Source organism: Cetorhinus maximus, chromosome 19 (assembly GCF_964194155.1).
Source record: "Cetorhinus maximus chromosome 19, sCetMax3.hap1.1, whole genome shotgun sequence".
Taxonomy (NCBI): Eukaryota; Metazoa; Chordata; class Chondrichthyes; order Lamniformes; family Cetorhinidae; genus Cetorhinus; species Cetorhinus maximus.
This window is the reverse complement of record NC_135897.1, coordinates 65,158,327-65,173,172: the sequence shown is the minus strand read 5'-3', so window position 1 is coordinate 65,173,172 and position 14,846 is coordinate 65,158,327.

The window sequence follows — 14,846 nt, the reverse complement described above, 5'->3', positions numbered from 1 at the left end:
TGGCTTCTGATGGTGGAGCAAGGGACAAACAGTGGTTGAAAGAAATGGAAGATGCAGGCTGGGACATTTAGCCGGAGATGACTATCTGATTAGGGTGGGTCATGGAAATGGTGAGATTTGCAGATGAGGACAGGAATCTTATAAATCCATTTCCTGGAACATAGGAAGTTTGGAAGGGAATCTTTCTAATCTCCTTTTGTATCCCTTCCTGCATAGTTATTCTACCATCAATTTCACTATTTTTATGAAAAGTGTAAAAATGGAGCACGCATTTAATACCTTTGAAAATAAGTTGTGAGAATTAACAGGATATCACAGATAATAAATTGGTGCAACTTTTAAGTTGAAATAAACAAATTATTTTGTATGTAAGATTTACTTATGATACTGCTAATGAAATTAAAAAGGAATTTGTCCTGTTACTGCCAATAAAAGTGATAAGAGCAAAATGATTTTGATTAAAAGAAATTGCTGACATTGAGGCATCTGAAACAGTAACTAATTTGAAAGCAGTAGAATAATTTCTGTCTTTTGAAATCTGGTACTTCTCAGTAATCTTCAAAGATTATTTAGCATAATGGAACCCATCACCGTGTTCTGAAATGTTAGTACTTCCATCAAATTTTGCTGCTACCTTTTATTTTTATATTATAATAAAAAGGCCTGAATGATATTATCTCACCAAAGGACTGCAATTGTAGAGATGATTTGATTGAACAAAAGAAAACCACACCAACCTTTTTAAGTTCAAGAGTGTATTGATGGAAGGCTATCATTTGAAGCAATTAATGCAGTCCTAAGGCAGGAGATGATCATGTACAAACAGTTCTGGTACTGGACCTTAAGCGATAGTTGTCATCATTAGGCATGCTATGGATCTTTGGATTATTTATCTCTTTGGTACTTGCAGAGTTTAACCTTACACTTTACAGAATTATCACTGAACTCAGCAAAGTGGGTTAAAATGTAGAGAGATAATCAGTTGTCAGAAATGTATTACTTCTAAAACTAACCAGAGGTATGCAAAGCCTCAAATTAACTGAAGGAACTGAGAGAAAGCATGTTCTGGGCTGCTTATGGAGCCATATCTCATCCAAATTCTACAAGACAAGTGATCTTCAGAAAATTCAGATTACTTCAGCCTATATTATGCCCTAGATTGATTTAGCTCTTGTTTTGCATATCCTAGTAGAGGCTTGACACATCTAATATTGTTGATGTAATTTAAAACATGTAATCCAGAAGATCTAGCTTTATATTCAAAGTCTTATTTGTGCAGAATGTTAAAATAAAAACAAATATTTTTGTTTGTCAGGGTAATTCTATTTAAATTTAACCAGGTTTTCCTCTCTACTCACTGTTGGAGTGCAGTTCCACAGGTGACAACTTTCTGGCAACAGCCCAATTGGCCATTAGTCATGTATGATCTTTGACATTGAGTATTGGCAGGCCATTCACCCTCAATTTAGCCTGATCCTGATCACACTTGACATGCACACGCTCATTTCCAACCACGGTTTCTGGATAGTGATCAAGAGCTAGAACTCTGGTTGAATTCCCTCTCCCTAATCCCACTGTACCAGCTGAGATCACCTGCCTCAGCAGAAGTGAAGAGTGCTATCTTCCTGGTCTGTATAGTTAAGCTGCCTATTGGAAAAACATACTGATTTATTGTATCATATTATCAAAAAAGCAAATAAATCCAAATGAAAACAAAATGCTGAAATACTGAATACAAATACTGAAAAATGTTGATCAGTGTATAAATAGTAAGGTAAAATTAATGTTTTGGATGACATCCTTCAACAGGACTTAACAGTTAACCATGACAATTAATGGATTTGTGACTGGTTCATTTAGAATATATTTTTAAGCTCATTAGTCATAAGATAATAGATAGTTAAGTGTCCTTCTTTCTTAAAATGACTGATTTTTAAAAATACAAAACGCAATATTGTGCAACAGATTAGAACATCTGCACCACTAGTGAAGAAGTGTTATATCATTCACTTCAGTCAGCTGCATATCATTTAATATTTGTAACATGGGTTTTATATGAAGAGTGTAAGAGGTGGCTTCTAAGCAAGCAGGAGAGTGTTGGCAGTAGCGTTGCTATGTAAGTCCTGGCCACTATGTTGTTTACAGCAAATCTTTTGAATATACTGGAAAACCATTGTGGCAACATTTCTACATATAATCACACAACAAAGCTTAGGAACAAAGCTCTCATCACATTTTATTGAGCGAAAATTATGAACAAATATGAACATTTTTGTTGTTAATTTACTAAGTCAATTTAGGTATTCTTTTGTGGTCACAATTTAGTGGTGCGACTAAAAATTGTAAGCAGGTCTTTCTTCCTTGGTGTAAGAAGAGCATAGTAGTTGGCTGTTTGAAAATTTCAGGTGGCGATGCATCGATTAGCTCAAATCAAGCTAGTGAAATGAAGTAGAATGGTTTTGCATTTCTAATGCATTATAATTTTATTTTTAAGCTATTGTAAGTGCCTAATTATAAGTTAACGGCAACAGTTAAGAACAGTAACACACACAGAGTTGTCAGCATATATTTAACACCTGCAGGAATGAAGATGAAGTGTGTGACAAGCACAAAGGTAGGAACCACCCCTTTGCCGCTGCTGTGAACACTGCCGACAAATGCTGTACTTAGTTAAATGCTTGCTATGCAGGGTACACAAATTAGTCTTTACAGAAACTTGGACATGCAGGTGTCCAAAACACTCATCTAATGATAACTGCAGGCTTTAGCCTGACAGTTCTACCCAAACTGCTGATGGGTTGCTGGTAATTGACAGGCTTGCACCAAACGAACCAAGGAACTCCTGTAACACCACCTACGTTGTTTGTGACCCATTCCATGTTACACAGTTTGCAGATGAGTTTTGACAGGTTGGGTTCATCATGTTTATATATTTTTCCATCCATTTATGGATGTGGCTGTAAATTTGAGGCCTTCTTTAGTGTTTTTAACTGAATTGCTATCTTGGGAAGTGACCTCAGTTTCCATGTTATGTTACCTAAATCAAATTCAAATAACTGCTTTGTCTTTATGAAGTGGTTTTTCAAAAAATGTTGTAGCTATTGACTTTACCCCAACAAAGTGTAGGAAAATACTAAAAATTATTAGTACTTCTTATACAAACCTATGGGTTTTGATCAGGAAACACATTGGATTTTTCAGCAGAACAACCTGTGCAATATTTTGTAGCAGCAGAGAGTATTCTCTTTTCTTTAAATTATGCCTTAAGCAGCTTCAGGTTTAGTTACAAAAGCATTTTGTAGGTCAAATTGAATAACCACCCAGCTTGTCTATTCTGCTGCTAATAATGTATGATTACATTCTAAAATGGCTAAATGAGAACAGACAGCTCACTAATGCTGCTTCCGTGCATCAGCATGTGGCAGTTTATTGCCCGCAGCTAATGTTAACACTGTATAGGTTTCTTGTTTAACCTTTAGCCTGCCATACAAATAATATGTAGAGTAAACGTATGTTCCCTGTTTTTCATCAGTTCAGTCATTTTTCATTATGTGAATAATTTTGACATAATGCATTGTAAACTGCATGACAACATGATTTGTGGTGCCAATGCTACGTATGAACACGTATTGTTCTTGCAAGGTTAAAGGTTAATTCTGTGGAATTGATGAATTTGTAGAGGTTCACACACTGCTATATTATGGATTGGGAGCTGGAAGCTGTATATTTTACACCCCAGCGTGAGTTCCAAAGGTTAGAAAGCACTTCAGCTCAGTCCCAGTGGAGCTGTCAATGTAACAGGGGTCTCTGTTTCAAGTAATCAATGGCAATGTTAACAGAACATTCAAAACCATCTGCTAGAAGCACAGCATTTACTCTATCAAATCCTAATATTTGCGGAAGACTGATCCCAGGGCCCATGAGACCTGGAAGCAGGGGTTTCCCTCAGACCCTTAGGCAGTCTGGCAACACATTTTGCAAAGATACAATTGATGAACTGCTTTGATTAAAATGAAGGAAGCATGCACGATATAATATGATACTACTGGGCATAGAAATTGAATCATAAACCAGCTTGCTGCAAACTGTACAATAGAGACTGAACCTCTGATCAATTTAACTAAACAGCCACCTTTCTTAAGCAGTCTAACCCCCTGCTCCAGAACCAACAGGTTCTTGATGTAATGAAACAGGAGTTATATACAATTTATCAGTCATTTTGTAAGATAACCATAGTCATGAGAAAAAACAGATTGGTCATATAAATAAATTGTATAGGCACCTGAATTTGGGCAGTTGGCATTGGGACTGTCACTGCCTGAATGTTCTCTAATGCTTGGATTTCAGCCACACATTAGCCACCATTAAACCAGAAGATGCTGGAATTCAAGAGCAGATCAGTCAGTTATATAAAGAAAAAAGAAGGATTATGACATTTTGAATGTGCACCTATCATCAACAGAAATAATCACGAAGAGAAGAACAGAGGGCAAAACCTTGCCTCAGAACCTCTTCAAGCTGCCTTAGAAATGGCAACAGACCAAACAGTACAATAAAAAGGAAAATCTTTTTATTGTATCTGTCACTTGTAATCAGCAATATGCAGCAAAGCAACTTCAGATCTATGTTCAAAACTGGTTCTATTACATTTTTCTAAGTTTTCAAGTGACTTTTCAGCTCTGTACTATTGAATTTCCACAATATAAGTTAGTTATCTGTATCTCAATTTTAATTACAAATAATTTCTACCTTTTCTTCAAGATTTTACCAGGGGACTTTGGGCAGTCAGTTTTCTCCTGCAACAGTGAATGATACTCCATTTAGCAATTCACTCTACAGCTGGTTAAATGCAATTAATTGAGACAAGAGAGCTTTAATAACAAGCAGCTATGGGACTCAAATTTGTGACCTCTGGTCTGCATAGTGTTTCCTCCAGCACCACAACCAAGATTGGGAACCATTTATAATGGCAAAAACCTGCAACCAACATCTCATGACCAGCTGACGACCCTGGATTGTCCTCTTCTGATGAATTATCAGATGGAAAATTACTTCTCAAATAAAGAACAGAAATGAGCAATTGTTGAACAGTGGAATCACTAATTTAATTCTATCATTTGAAAATCTGCAAACCTGGCCTTAAATTTTAAATGAACAAGACTTCTTGACTATGTTTGAGCTGAAGGCACATCTGATCATGATCTTTAATGGGGCAGATTAAGAGTGTGTCGCCTTAATTAAATTGCAATGCACAGAACAAAAATAGTAACATCATTATATCCAATATTTGTAACAAGAAGTATAATTCTTACACTCATATATTGAAACAAAATTAGAGAGATTCACACAGAATTTTTGAAGCACATGCTATGTTACTAGCCTAGTGAAGCCATTGATGTTGTTCTTCTACTTTCCATCCTATCTTTTAGGCACACATGTTTGATGCTGTCCCCAAATAATTCAATGAAAATTAGTCATTTTGCAGTAAGGAGAGGTGGTGGGGGTTTAGCGATCCAAGCACCAATGCTATCTGCTGATCCTGGATGGTGGACCCTGGGCTAATGGACCACCCCATTAGGGTTCCCTAAAATACAATACCTTGCATTGAACTGTTTACTCCATTATGCTGCACTGATTGTTTTCTTCCCTTGAATAATCAATGTAATAATCTGAGTAAGAGCATTCAGTACTTTAATGTGACATTGAGGAGACAGTTGAAAGGCAGCACAAGCTGCTGGTGAACTGATTGGTCCAAAAGCTGAAATAAAACAGAAAATATTGAAAATACTCAGCATGTCCGGCAGCATCTGTGGAGAGAGAAACAAACAGGAAACGCAAACTCTGTGCTGAATCTTTGGGCCCAACTGAGGCCAGGAACTGGGTCGGACAGGGCCCGCAAATTACCAGGCCAGCCAATGTGCTGGTTTCCTGACCCTATGCCCGTCGTCAGTCAATTATGTTTTTTAAGAGCCTTGTTAAGGATACGTAATGGAGGCTGACCTGGATTTTCCAGTTGGCCTCCAGTTGGCCAACATGACAGACTTGGAGCGGGGTAGGGAGGCGGGTACAGGCTGGGTTACCAGTGCTCTAGGCATGTCTACAGGCCCTGCGTGCCTGCCTGAGAGGGGTTGTAGCCAAAGGCTGCCCTGTAGAGGAGCTTCCCCACCACAGTGGTGCCTGGCTGCCTTTTGTATTTTTTAATTCAATTTTTTTTTAAAGTGGCTGAGAGGGCAGCTTCCTGTTGAAACACCCTCTCAGTTACTTACATTTTAGTGCAGCTGGATGCTCCTCTGAAGTTGGAAAGCCTCTGATTGGCCCTCCAGCTTTGAGAGCCTGCCTGCTGCCCTTGAATAGACAGGATGTCTTCATGCCAATTAACGGGTGCCCTGGTCAAAATTCCAATCAGTGACTGTTCTGCCGCTCCCCCCCGCCCCGGGAACAGGTTTGAGGCATGGACAGAGCCCTGGTTCCTACTTCCTGCTCCCAAATTGAAAATTCTGCCCTGTTTCTTTCTCCACAGCTGCTGTCAGACCTGCTGAGTATTTCCAATATTTTCTGTTTTTGTTTCAGATTTCCAGCTTTTGTTTTGGTGGTCAAAAAACTGTACTTGATTCTCTGTGGGCAGAATTTTCCGTTTGACATGCGGGGAGCAGGACCCGCACGCCGACGCGTAAAATGACGTGCGGTGATGTCAGGCGAGCGTCCCGACGTCACCGCACACCATCGCGATATTTCAGTGGGTGGGCACGCGACAATCTCCGTTGCGTGCCCGCCATTGATTAACGGGCCACTTAAGGCACTTGAGGCTCCAATTGATGGGGATTTTGCGGTGCCTATGCGATCTTCGGCTCGTCGTACGGGCACAACGGGCAGGTGGGTAACAGAAATTTGTATAAACCTCATCTACGAGCGGGAGAAGAGGGCTCAGTGGGGTCGCGGTTCTACAGATTTAAAACTTTTGTACAATAAGTTACTGAAACTTGCCTGTGTGAGCTGGAAAAGTTCAAAACGCATACCAGCTGCTTGGACTGGACTCATAACCTTCAGGTCAGCAAAAAAATTTGCAGTGGGGATTTGTTTTGGGGCCTGTAGGTTTCAGGAAGCCTCCCTGAGCCTGGGAATGGGAGGTGATCTCTCCACTGGAGGCACCTCCTCTGAGGAGGAAGGGAGGGCTAGAAGGGGTAGGAGGCCAGGAATGCACATTCAGCCTCAAGGGGAGCCACTTTTGGGAGGAGAGGCACAGGCACAAAGGGTGCAGGGCCAAGAGGTAGTCCAAGGCAGAAGGTGCGCAGAAGATGCCACTATCCTGCTGCCAGGGTATACAGGCGGCGAAGCAGCGACCTCAATATGTCTGAGGTGCAGTGCTGAAGGAGGCTCCGTCTGTCAAGGGAGACAGTCAACACTATCTGTTAGATGATTGGGCCAGAGATCTCAGCTAACTGTGTGGATGGACACCTCATGCCTGTGGCTCTAAAGGTCACAGCTGCCCTCAACTTCTATGCCTCCGGCTCTTTCCAAGGGTCGGTGGGTGATCTTTGTGGTGTCTCCCAATCAGCTGTCCACACTTAGACCATAAGACATAGGAGCAGAAATTAGGCCATTCAGCCCATCAAGTCTGCTCTGCCATTCAATCATGGCTGATAAGTTTCTCAACCCCATTCTCCCGCCTTCTCTCCGTAACCTTTGATCCCCTTACCAATCAAGAACCTATCTATCTCGGTCTTAAATATACTCAATGTCCTGGCCTCCACAGCCTTCTGTGGCAATGAATTCCATAGATTCACCACTCTCTGGCTAAAGAGGTTTCTCCTCATCTCTGTTCTAAAAGGTCTTCCCTTTATTCTGAGGCTGTGCCCTCGGGTCCTAGTCTCTCCTACTAATGGAAACATCTTCCCCACATCCACTCTATCCAGGCCTTTCAGTATTCTGTAAGTTTCAATCAGATCCCCCCCTCATCCTTCTAAACTCCATCAAGTATAGACCCAGAGTCCTCAAATGTTCCTCATATGTTAAGCCTTTCATTCCTGGGAACTTGTGTCAAGCAGGTCACAAACGCTCTGTTCAGACGTGCATTGACCTTCATCCACTATCGCTGGGATGAGGCTAGCCAGAGACAGCGAGCCAGAGGCTTTGCGGCCATTGCTGGGTTCCCCCGCATCCAGGGTGCAATAGGCTGCACACATGTGGCCATCAAGGCGCCAGCAGGTGAGCCCGGTGCCTTCGTCAACAGGAAAGGCTTCCACTCCATGAATGTGCAGATAGTGTGTGATCACAGGATGCTGATCCTACAAGTCTGCGCAAGGTACCCAGGCAGCTCCCACAACGCCTATATCTTCAGACACTCCCAGGTTCCGGGGCTCTTCAGTGCTCCAGCCCGGCTGGATGGATGGCTGCTGAGTGACAAGGGCTATCCCCTCAGAAAGTGGCTCATGACACCTCTCCACCATCCAAGAACAGAAGCTGAGCAGCTGTACAATAAGAAGTCATGCCCCCACAAGGGCTGTGGTGAAGAGAGCCATCGGTCTTCTCAAAATGCGCTTTCGATGCCTGGACCATTCTGGGGGCACACTCCAGTACCCCCGACATCATGTGTCGCTGATAGTGGTTGCGTGCTGTGCTCTCCACAATCTTGGGCTGCAAAGGTGGATGAAGAAGATGTAGATGGAGTGGCTGCGGCTGAACACGATGAGTCCAGCAGTGAGTCCGAGGATGAGCACACACAGGGAAATGCTGATGGGGTAGACATTGACCCGGGCATACTCCAGGGAGCCAGGGACACCTGGGATGCTTTAATCCAAGGAACCTTCAGCTAGCACAGCACATATGGATCTCCAACACAAGCCTGGGCTGCAGCCTCCACACTGGAGACCTTAGTGCAAATCTGTCATGATAGGAGCATTGACGATGGGCCCAGTCAATAAATGTCAATGCACACAAATCACTCATTAAATCTCAGGAACCCATGCACCTACCCAAGAAAAGAGGCACCCCCAGCCATATTAGATGATCTTAATTTAACGCTTTCACAAAAGTCTCTTAACATAACACAAATAAAATGGTGTTGCAAACACAATCAGAAGGAACTCATAGGGGGGCCAACAAAAAGTCACCAGTGATGAACCCGGAGTGTGCCTAAGGCGCCTTCATTTTATGTTTGTGGGCGCTATGTCTTTGTGGTGTCCCCTCACTGGGAGTGGCATCTGAGACAGCCTGCTATCTCTGCTGTCCTCTTGGCCTTGATGTCCTTGGCGGATGTCCTCTGGCCTGTGGAGCCTGTGCTGGCCCTGCCTGCGAGGCAGCTGCCATTTCCACAGCTGGCATCTCCCTAGTCATCGCAGCTACATTGGGTGCCACGGTCACTGGGAGAGGGGCGGAGGAGCTGCTGCCCTCATCCAGAGCACTCTGAGAGGCGTCAGCAGAGACGACAGGCAGCTGCTCCGTCGACGTGAGGTCCGTTCGGCCCTCCCTGCTCACCGTAGATGGATGGGCACCAAGGTGGGATACCTGGTGCCCAAACCACCACCCACATGGGCACTGACCACCTGGGGTCAATGCCGCTGTGAGGGATTGCAGGTCTGAGCACAACCCCAGGAACCCCTGATCCTGTCCCTGGAGCTGCATCTCCCTGAGAGTCGCCACTCTCTCCATGGAGGAAGCTTTGCGCTCATCCATGAGGCTCAATGCATCGACTACGGTCTGCATAGACTCCTCCACCACTGACACCAAGCCAAGCACAGCCTCACGTATCTCCAGTAGATGGTCCCGCACACCCAGCCGCATCTCATGAGTTGGCTGCATCGCGGACTACTCCAGAGGCTCATCATCAGCCACAGACTGAGCATGTGCCTGGGCCCCTGAAGTCCCCCGACTGCTGGCGCCATGGGCACTCTCTGTCTCCGTCAGCTCCTCAAGCAACTGTGAACTGCCCTCACCGCTGTGCCCCGGGAAACTAGCCGAAGATCTGATGCCCACCGAGATGCCAGGATCTGCACTGGTGCCTGCCTGAGATGGTATGATGCTTGTGATGTTGGAACTTCAGGGCCCTCAGGTGTCAGAGGGGGCCCCTGCTGCTCTGAGTCCCGGCCCAGCACCGCTGATGCTGAAAGAAGAGTAAGGCAATTCGATCAGTTAGCGTGCCCCCAGATCATCATGCGCTCATCATTTCACACGCAATGGGCAAGCCATGTTGGTAATGTCACTCACTCGACAATCAGCACTGTCACGGCTGTTGGCAGACTACTGGTGACGTGAGTGCTGGACACACATACCTGCCCATGGAACCCCAGCCTCTCTGGCTCCGGTGCACCTGGGCACATGGCGCCTCTCCAGGTCAAGGGCCTCCTGCTCGAAGCGGCTACCAGCACTACCAGGGCTGACCCACCGCCAGTCCTCACCCGCTCGGCGGTGTTGTGAGAATTCTTCTCCTGGAAATGAGAAAAGAGCTTTGATAAGTGTTACTTGTACCATGACTCTCCTTGAATGGCCGGCCCACCCCAAGCCCAGTTGGCCATTGCAGGGGTCCAGTGCATCCTTCCCCCGCTGCTGCTGAACACTCACACAAATATGCCAGGTGTGTCCATCCGCCTCCCCCCCACCCCCCACCTCCCCCCACCTTGGCCACATGCTGCCTTCATCACACTTGGGAGCACACAGTTTAACCTGCCTTAGCAAGGAGGCACAATGACGTGGAGCGCAGAGGGCAGCAGATCTATCTGTGCCACGCCACCTTGAAGATCCCCTCCCACCATGTTATCACCCTGACTTCGACATGTCCTGGAGTTCGTGCACTGTGCCCTGAGTGCAGATCCTCCAGGTTGACCCCACCACAGTCATGTGGGTCTCAGTCCACCACATGCTGCGGGTGCAGAACCCATCTCATCACCACCCTCTCAGGCTGACCAACGCATAGGGAATATCTGCTGGTCCGCCCAGCTAAGGACACATGACATCAATGACTCATTGCACTCAGGCCACTCAGACATGGGTGGGGCGCCGGGGGGGGAGAAGCTTACATGATGGGTGAAGTGAACGATGCCAATGTGCTACTCACCCTTCCCATGCGCAGCAGGTTGCTGAAACGCTTGCGGCACTGGATCCATGTGCACCGCACCACGTTGTGGGAGCTCACGATCTCCGCTACCTCTGCCCACGCATGTTTTGTCAAGTGAGATGGCCTCCTCCTCCCATCCTGGGGGACGAGCACCTCCCGCCGTGCTGCCATCTTGTCGAGGAGGGTAGCAAGGTATTTGTCTGAAAACCGGGGTGTACATTGACCACCTGCCCTACCCTCCTGCATGGCCAGCCTGGGTCTGCATTGACCCCCGACCCCTGGCCATGTACAGCAACCTTGGAGCGGCTGCAGCTTGCCCTTTAAACAGGCCGCTGGGTCGCCATTGGACCCGGCAGCGATTGCCGATCCGCCATCGCCCGCCCACTCCCGCCGTCCCCGGGAGTCGCCAAACACGTTGGGCGGGCCTTAATTGGACTGCCTGCGTAAAATGGCGGCGCGGACCCGATCGGCGGCGATGATTGTGTCCGCGCCTGCCCGCACCCACTCCCGCTCCACCGCCCCTGCCAGATGGAGAATTCTGCCCTGTATTTTTCTCTCTCTGATGAAATCCTCCTATGTTATTAATTTTACAGTGATATTGAGGTAATTAATATCCTGTTGTAATTTCTTTCATGCTCCATGCACTGGACAAGATTCCTCAATACCTGGATTACAATATGAAAATCACTGGGTTTCAAGGATTTTGTTTTCACACTCCAAAATACTTTCTTGATGAACCTTGACCACTGATTTATATCTCATTCTAAATTAAATGTTTTACCCAAATACTTGAAGAGCAATTCTGACTTATGTTATCATAAGCTAATCAATTCTGGGAGGTGCATTCATTCATATTCTTCAAATGTAGTACTAAATGCTATTGTCAAATTTATTGGCTAATATACTGTAGCAAACATGTTGGTGCACTAAAGCCTTTAAATCAGAGGTAATAGGGTTAATTATTATCTAAAAATTGCTCTGCGGTTTCCAGCCTGCCAGCTTTGATTGTTTCTCTGGGGGAACCCAGCCCAGATGGCATTTGCCTGTAGGCTTTGACCTGAGAGGGGAGGGCCTGTGGGAAGAGGGACAAGGTGCATCTCATAAGACTAATTAATTTACTATTATAGCACCTGTTCCAGAAAAGATAGGGCTGTGGAGAAAAATGATCCCCAAGCACAGCAGTTGGCTCACTAGTAAATGGGTTTGAGCTGATTACATTAAGCTGATGCTTTGATCATCTAAAGGCGTTAAAATGGAAATATATGTATGCAGCGGCTGTCAACCTCAGTGAGTGTGCAGTGAGGACACTCAGGGTATCTTCTATTGTATCTGTTCAAGAAATAAAAAATAAAATTTAACAAATTTACATACAGGAGAAATTGTTTGCAATGTTTTATGTCTGATAAAATTAGTACTAATCCTTTAGGGCATTTAAGTGGAAATGAATAGAGTGAAAGTGAGAACAGATTAGCATATTCTGAATCCATTTGCAAGCGGTATATGTGTACAAAAGGATTTGCTTTCAGTAGTTATTATTCCATCGTGAAAGCTTAATTTCACAATTTTGCCCTAATTTCACTTGAAGTGGGCTCTGATATTTTGTGTAAACATTGTTGAATTGATTAAAAAAGCCTTCCCCAAGGACTGAACAACGAGTGTGCCTACATGTATTGCTCTAAGTTAATATTTAACTGAGTTTATTCATGCAGGTTTAGTTAATCTGCGTTTACTAGATGTGAGATCTCCAAGTTTTTATATAGGTTTAGAAAAACAGACATTTTATTAAGCATGATCTAAAGATTTTGAACAGATAATGCTAAGTTTACTTAAAATTTTAATTCAGTAAGTATTTTGAATAATCGGGCTAACCCAGTAATTCAGTATATGTGACTCAGTGCGTGCGTGTGCTTCAGTGGACTATATTTAATGGAGGTGGGTGTCTTACCATCCCCAACCCCACATCCGCGCGCCCCCCCACCCCATTTGGAGACCTGATGATAGTCCTGCAAGCGTTGCCTCTTTTCAGAAAGGCCCAATCAGGCACTTAACTGGGGAGCAGTGGGCTTTCCCCAGGATCAAGGACTCCGGGGTGGGTGGAAGTCATGGCCACCAAGAACTGCCAGCCAATCAGAGGCCGGCAGCTCTTTGCTCAGTGGTGGCTGCTTCTGGTACTAAACAGAACCAAGGCCCAAGATATCTATGGAATTAGGCACAGATGAGTGGTGGTGGGGTGGGGGTCACAGGGAGGGGTGACGGGAGTCAGCAGCAAGAGTGGGGGTTGCCTCTCAGCAGGCCCCCTCCTTCCGGAGGCTGGGTCCCTCAATCAGACACTGAGTGTCTGACATTGGGGTTCTCCCCGTCCCCCTGCCGCCACCCTCCCCATTGTGGGCCACTGCCGGCAAACACATCAAGGTCTACTTTTTGGACTTTCCACAAGGTGAGTCCTCCACGCCCAGTGGAAACGGGATGAGGCTCTTAATTAGGTATGAATTTCCCACTTAAGGGCCTCAATTGGAGGTGGGCTGGTAAGGCCGGCCCGCCATGGACTTAATTGGGGCAGTGGCAGAAAGGCGGCAGGGACCCAAACGCCACTCTCCCACCTAATTAAGTACCCCCGCCACCAAACTCAGCAAATTCCACCCAGTGCATGTGAACCAAATCCTGGAGAAGGCCTGATGCTGCCCAAGTAAAATGCCTGATGGAGACTTAATTTCAGCAGTCTGTCCCCAAGGAAGACGACATTGTGACTCAGTGTCAGTGTGAGTAGCTCAGTGTTCAGTGTATGTGGCTCAGTGTCAGTGTGAGTAGCTCAGTAATCAGTGTACGTGGCTCAGTGTCAGTGTGAATAGCTCAGTAATCAGTGTATGTGACTCAGTGTCAGTGTGAGTAGCTCAGTGTTCAGTGTGTGTGACTCAGTGTTAGTATGAGTATCTCAGTAATCAGTGTATGTGACTCAGTGTCAATGTGAGTAGCTCGTTCGTTGACCAGACTCGGAGTACTCCTTTCAGATAATTGATCAAACCGTGTTATTTTTTAAAAAAATCTTTTTAAAAGTCCTGTTTTATTTAAAATAAAATCGTTACCGCTTTTAGTGTGTGTGACTCAGCGTCAGTGTGAGTAGCTGTGTTCAGTGTGTGTGTGGCTCAGTGTCAGTGTGAGTAGCTCAGTGATCAGTGTGTGTGACTCAGTGTCAGTGTGAGTATCTCAGTGTTTCAGTGTATGTGGCTCAGTGTCAGTGTGAATAGCTCAGTAATCAGTGTATGTGACTCAGTGTCAGTGTGAGTAGCTCAGTGTTCAGTGTGTGTGACTCAGTGTTAATATGAGTATCTCAGTAATCAGTGTGTGTGTGACTCAGTGTACAGTGTGTGTGGCTCAGTGTACAGTGTGTGTGGCTCAGTGTCAGTGTGAGTAGCTGTGTTCAGTGTGTGTGTGGCTCAGTGTCAGTGTAAGTAGCTCAGTAATCAGTGTGTGTGACTCAGTGTCAGTGTGAGTAGCTCAGTGTACAGTGTGTGTGGCTCAGTGTCACTGTGAGTAGCTGTGTTCAGTGTGTGTGTGGCTCAGTGTCAGTGTAAGTAGCTCAGTAATCAGTGTGTGTGACTCAGTGTCAGTGTAAGTAGCTCAGTAATCAGTGTGTGTGACTCAGTGTCAGTGTGAGTAGCTGTGTTCAGTGTGTGTGTGGCTCAGTCTCAGTGTAAATAGCTCAGTAATCAGTGTGTGTGACTCAGTATCAGTGTGAGTATCTTAGTGTTCAGTGTGTGTGACTCAGTGTCAGTGTGAGTATCTTAGTGTTCAGTGT